Source organism: Bufo bufo, chromosome 3 (assembly GCF_905171765.1).
Source record: "Bufo bufo chromosome 3, aBufBuf1.1, whole genome shotgun sequence".
Lineage (NCBI taxonomy): Eukaryota > Metazoa > Chordata > Amphibia > Anura > Bufonidae > Bufo > Bufo bufo.
Genome location: NC_053391.1, coordinates 52,925,287 through 52,932,297, shown reverse-complemented (window position 1 = coordinate 52,932,297; position 7,011 = coordinate 52,925,287).

Sequence of the window (7,011 nt, the reverse complement as noted above, 5' to 3'; positions counted from 1 at the left end):
TATTCCTATCAGTTTAATCCCTGTTACGTCCCCTATCAGGGGACGTGTATATGGAATCGATTTTAGGAACCGGGAGATGGAAAAAGATGCTTGGTCGGTCCTCCTACTTCAAATTTGGGGCACTGCGCGTGCAATCTAGTGTGACACCAGATATGAGTGGTGTGTTAAGTAGTATTATTCCTATCAGTTTAATCCCTGTTACGTCCCCTATCAGGGGACGTGTATATGGAATCGATTTTAGGAACCGGGAGATGGAAAAAGATGCTTGGTCGGTCCTCCTACTTCAAATTTGGGTTACTGCGCGTGCAATCTAATGTGCCACCAGATATGAGTGGTGTGTTAAGTAGTACTATTCTTATCAGTTTAATCCCTGTTACGTCCCCTATCAGAGGACGTGTATGGAATAGATTTTAGACAACCGCAAAGAGTTGTCAATAGTTGACACACTCATGACATAAATTTTATACCTCTATGCGTCAATCTTGGTGTAGTTATGACTGTGCTCGTGCGCACGTTTGGGAGATTGCAGGCGATGGGGGTTTTTCAAAGCCTATGGTCGTGCTGAGGTAGTTCAGTGACAGTTAAGTGACCCAGAAAACAATGATTCTGCAGTGTGGGCCCATTGTTGGCCTAGTAGGCTTTAATGATCACCTTAGATGATCACAAAGAAAATCAATGTTTTTTCTATGCAAAATTATCCAGCCGATCGCTTTTGGTCTGTTCACAATGAAGCAACGACCTTATCATCTGGGGTGTGCCAACATTGCCATTGCCAACACACTCATAGAGGTGGTCGCTTCATTGTGATACGCAAGCCCCTTCACCACAACAAGGTAACGATCATGAAGGGGAATTGACACAGGTATGTGCCTTTTTTTTTGTTTGGTTTTTGTAGCCACAGTGCAGCACCAGAGGCCAGAAAAATTAGGTATTGTTGCAGCCGCTGCTGCTACAGCAGCAGCCATAAAAATTTATGTTTTCCAGGCAGAAAGTGCACTAAAACATTGCGGCTTGAACCCTAGTTGGTGGCGGATAAGTCACGCAAGTCATCCGCATTCAGAGATAAAATACAGCAGTGTGTGGACCATTTTTAGCCCAAGGCAGCTCATCTCAACAGGCCTTTTTTAGTCGAATGTATCGCCCACTGTCAGTCCCTTCGGGATCCATCCCTCATTCATCTTAATAAAGGTGAGGTAATCTAGACTTTTTTGACCTAGGCGAATTCTCTTCTCAGTGACAATACCTCCTTCTGCAATGAAGGTCCTTTCTGACAGGACACTTGAAGCGGGGCAGGCCAGAAGTTCTATCGCAAATTGGGATAGCTCAGGCCACAAGCCAAGCCTGCACACCCAGTATTCAAGGGGTTCATCGCTCCTCAGAGTGTCGATATCTGCAGTTAAGGCGAGGTAGTCTGCTACCTGTCAGTCGAGTCGTTCTCTGAGGGTGGACCCCGAAGGGCTGTGGCGATGCGTAGGACTTAAAAAGCTCTGCATGTCCTCCATCAACATCACGTCTGTAAAGCGTCCTGTCTAGAGTTGAGCGAACACCTGGATGTTCGGGTTCGAGAAGTTCGGCCGAACTTCCCTGAAATGTTCGGGTTCGGGATCCGAACCCGACCCGAACTTCGTCCCGAACCCGAACCCCATTGAAGTCAATGGGGACCCAAACTTTTCGGCACTAAAAAGGCTGTAAAACAGCCCAGGAAAGAGCTAGAGGGCTGCAAAAAGGCAGCAACATGTAGGTAAATCCCCTGCAAACAAATGTGGATAGGGAAATGAATTAAAATAAAAATAAAAAAAATAAAAATTAACCAATATCAATTGGACAGAGGTCCCATAGCAGAGAATTTGGCTTCATGTCAGCAGAGAATAAGTCTCTTCATGCCATAGCAAAGAATCTGGCTTCATGTCAGCAGAGAATCAGTCTCTTCATGCCATAGCAGAGAATCTGGCTTCATGTCAGCACAGAATCAGTCTTCATGTCATAGCAGAGAATCAGGCTTCACGTCACCCACCACTGGAACAGGCCACTGTCACACATTTAGGCCCCGGCACCCAGACAGAGGAGAGAGGTCCCGTAACAGAGAATCTGGCCTTATGTCAGCGCAGAAACAGTCTTCATGTCATAGCAGAGAATCAGGCTTCACGTCACCCACCACTGGAACAGGCCACTGTCACACATTTAGGCCCCAGCACCCAGACAGAGGAGAGAGGTCACGTAACAGAGAATCTGGCCTTATGTCAGCGCAGAATCAGTCTTTATGTCATAGCAGAGAATCAGGCTTCACGTCACCCACCACTGGAACAGGCCACTGTCACATATTTAGGCCCCGGCACCCAGACAGAGGTGAGAGGTCCCGTAACAGAGAATCTGGCCTTATGTCAGCACAGAATCTGTCTTCATGTCATAGCAGAGAATCAGGCTTCACGTCACCCACCACTGGAACAGGCCACTGTCACACATTTAGGCCCAGGCACCCAGGCAGAGGAGAGCGGTCCCGTAACAGAGAATCTGGCCTTATGTCAGCGCAGAATCTGTATTCATGTCATAGCAGAGAATCAGGCTTCACGTCACCCACCACTGGAACAGGCCACTGTCACACATTTAGGCCCAGGCACCCAGGCAGAGGAGAGCGGTCCCGTAACAGAGAATCTGGCCTTATGTCAGCGCAGAATCTGTATTCATGTCATAGCAGAGAATCAGGCTTCACGTCACCCACCACTGGAACAGGCCACTGTCACACATTTAGGCCCCGGCACCCAGACAGAGGAGAGCGGTCCCGTAACAGAGAATCTGGCCTTATGTCAGCGCAGAATCTGTCTTCATGTCATAGCAGAGAATCAGGCTTCACGTCAGCCACCACTGGAACAGGCCACTGTCACACATTTAGGCCCAGGCACCCAGGCAGAGGAGAGAGGTCCCGTAACAGAGAATCTGGCCTTATGTCAGCGCAGAATCTGTATTCATGTCATAGCAGAGAATCAGGTGCAGCGTACTCAAGTTGTGTTTAGAAGTGTTTCTGGGTGATGTAGTGCAATAGACACTAACCTGGTACGGCTGACTCTCTGCAAGGGCAGGTGATGATAGAAAGTTCGTGACGCCAGTGCCAATTAAACGGTGGCACGCCGTTTGCGGATAGCAGGAATAAATGAGGAACACGTGAGGTTAAAGCAGAACTCCAACTTTAGTAGTTATCATGCAGAGACATTCACGGAAGCGCAGTTCCTTTGCATACAGTTGATTTTTCAATGCGGTCGATGCAGGCAATACAGATTGAGCAAGGTGATTACAGAGTGTGAAACACAGGACTTGCAGTACAGGAGCTTGCACTCTATTTCTGACTGATCCTGGGACATAGAAATTCTTCTCCAAGGCCCAATACCTTAACTCTGGCGTATATCCTTGGTTTTCTCTTTATAAAGTACCTCCTCTGTTATCTTGAGTACCTCTTGCTTTTCTGAGCTTTGCCTCTGTCTCCCTCTCAGCTTCCTCAGACTCTAGAAGCTTCTGCACTCCACACTAGACTGACTTTCCCTTCCTTGACTGGGCCTTATATAAACTAGGGCTCCCTAGCTCCCTCTAGTGACTAAGAGCTGGAATGACACCCCTAGCAGGCCTGTACATGCAAGTTTCACAGTGACAGGGAAATTCATAGCATTACATTACATGACATTTTATAAAGATGACATATACCAACTTCCCCATAACTAAGGAGGGACGACAGCACACCAAATGACCTTTGGTAGTGACGGGTATTACAGTCCCCGTACACTACATACCCCACTGCTTTAAGCTGAGTACGCCCTCGTACTCCATCAGGGCTCGCCCAACTGGAATCTCTACCTGAAACAGAAAATAGAGACATGCAGGCATACATATATGCAATTCATCTGCATTTACATTCAGATCAGGTCCAATTGATAAAGGTGCAGGGTAGTGACAAGGGGCGTCGTTCTCTTCTTCTCAGGATAGTGAATGGAACTGGGGCGCTGACCTGGCACAGCGTAACATTATAACCAGGATAGTCCATGACAATGAATAAGTCCATAATAGAACAGTAAAATAGATAAAACAGTATAATAACGGAACTACCTAGGGGTTTCCTGTGGGTGTAGCACAGGCAAGGGCTCACGTGGGGGAGTCCATTCTTGCGCACAAATGTCCAACAAGGTATTACCAGTAGCAACGGTTTGGGAGGAGACACCACCAGAATAGTCAAAGTCTCCTAAACGGACTGGCGGGCATCCCCTGGTCATCCGGGTAGACCTTCTCAGTACAGGGGTCTCCTCTTCCCTTAGCAATGAAGTAGAAGAGACAGGAGCAACAGGAGGGTCTCCATCAGCGAGACCTTGGTCTGGAACAACAGGAACAACTGGAACAACAGGAACAACTGGAACAACAATATCCACGAGAGGGTGAACTGGATCCGGGGCATCTTGAACCGGCTCTTCTGGAGGTGAAGAGACAGCAGGGGCCGGAGCAGGCACCAGCAAGTTCAACCACGGTGTCAGAAGCCAATGCATGGGATCAGCGTCATACCTTAGATGATTGACAGCCTGCATAGGATCCTCGGGCTGTATTGCTGACTCTGACTCAGGGAATTCAGATCCAGAACTCTCGGCACTGGGTTCTGGTGTCAGGCAGAGCTTTAACCGGTTTCGGTGTACAATTTGGGATCCCTTGCCCTCCCGGGTGATCTCATAAGTATGAGTCCCAACATTTGGGATTGCAGTGACAACATAGGGATTTGGTTCCCATTTACTGTCCAGTTTACTTGTACGACGGTTATTCTTTAACCATACCACGGCCCCTATGGTCAGGGGTTCTGCCTGGGCTGCCTGATCATAGTCTCTCTGCTGTCGGTCTCTAGCAAAGTCCATACGTTCCTGAACAATGGCTTTGGCTGCATTCAATCGCCTTTGATGTTCAGCAACCCAGTCGGTGTTAGGTAACGGGTTAATGTAATCAGGCACATGTACGTCCAATGAATGATCAGCAGGCAATGTCCCTTGGCGCCCAAACATCAAGTAAAAAGGGGTATACCCGGTGGAACAATGTATGGTATGATTGTATGTGAACATGAGCTGTGGCAACAGATTAGGCCAATCTCCTCTGTTTTCAGGAGGCACGGCCCTCAGCATCTCTATCAAGGTCTGATTCATTTTTTCACATAGTCCATTACCTTGAGGATGGTAGGCCGTTGTCCGGATCTTCTTACAGTTGTGTAAGCGGCACAGTTCATGGAATAGATGGGACTCAAAGGCAGGTCCTTGATCGGTGAGGATCTTTTCTGGACATCCGTAGGGCAGGAGGAAGTGCTTCCAGAACAGTTCGGCTGTAGTCTTGGCTGTCTGGTCTCTCACAGGCACTGCTACAACAAACTTAGTGAAATGGTCAATAATAGTCATGGCATAAGCATACCCTGAACGACTAGGCTCCAGTTTCACATGGTCGATGGCGACAAGTTCAAGAGGACGGGTACTTACAATGGGTCTCAGTGGTGCCCTCTGATCATGGTGTTCACCTCGTTTTAAGGCACAGGCTACACACTCCCGACACCATTTCTCAATGTCTTCTCTCATGCCCACCCAGTAAAACCGTTGGCGGATATTAGCCTCAGTCTTTTGGACCCCAAAGTGACCGGATTGATTGTGGTACATCTCCAACACCATACCTGCATCTCGTCGGGGTATGAGAATCTGGTGCACTCTCTCGTTAGACACGGGGTCTAGGCTCCTCCGTAGCAACAGGCCCTTTTGTATGAAGAGTTGATGGCGCTGTCTCCATAGTTTGATGAGTTCAGGATCTGCACTCTTACGCCGAATCCTCTCAGGGGCTCTGCCACTAGTAATGAAGTCCAACAACTCACCCAGCACTCTACTTTCAGACTGTAGTTTCACCCACCTTTCTTCTTTAGGTTCAGGCCTATTGGAGGATGAAGGAACTGCAGCTCTGTTATTGGTAGCTCGAGCCTGATCCTGTTGAGCAAACTTGTTATAGAAAGCCGGCATCTCTACATCTTCCCAATCATCTCGCACATCATCAGGAGCTGTCTCTGTGGGAAGCCTGGATAAAGCATCAGCATTATCATTAGTACGTCCAGCACGATATTTTACAGAGAAATCATAGTTGGCAAGGCGAGAGGCCCATCTCTGCTCCAAGGCCCCCAATTTAGCTGTATTTAGATGCGCCAGAGGGTTATTGTCAGTGAATGCAATGAACGGGGTGGCGGCTAGATAATCCTTGAATTTTTCTGTCACCGCCCACACTAATGCCAGGAACTCTAGTTTGAAGGAACTATAATTCTGGTCATTTTTCTCAGCTCCTTTCAGGGAGCGGCTTGCATATGCTATCACTCTCTCTTTTCCCTCTTGGACTTGGGCTAACACAGCTCCCAGGCCTCGCTTGCTAGCATCGGTATAAAGATGGAAAGGCTTGCTATAATCTGGGTAACCTAACACAGGAGGCTCTGTCAGTTTCTTTTTTAGCAATTGGAACGCTATCTCTCTTTCCTCATTCCACTCAATGGGCACAGGAGTTCTAGGACTCTTTTTGGGTTGCCCCCTCAAGAGTTCCTGGATAGGATCAGCTATTTGAGCAAAATGGGGGATAAAACGTCTATAGTAGCCGGCAAAACCAAGGAAACTCCTCACCTCTTTGACGGTAGTAGGAACCGGCCAATTACGGACAGCTGCTAACTTATCAGGGTCAGGTTGCACTCCCTCTCCGCTTACCACATGCCCCAGGTATCTTACTGCAGGTTTGAGCAGGTGACACTTGGATGGCTTTACCTTCAAGCCATATTTGATAAGGATTTCAAATACTTCTGCCAAATGTTTCAGATGGTCTTCATATGTTTTTGAGTACACAATGACATCATCTAGATATAGCAGCACTGTTTCGAAGTTTTTGTGACCCAAACACCGCTCCATTAGTCTCTGGAAAGTTCCTGGGGCATTACATAGCCCGAACGGCATACAATTGAACTCGAACAGGCCCATGGGAGTAGTG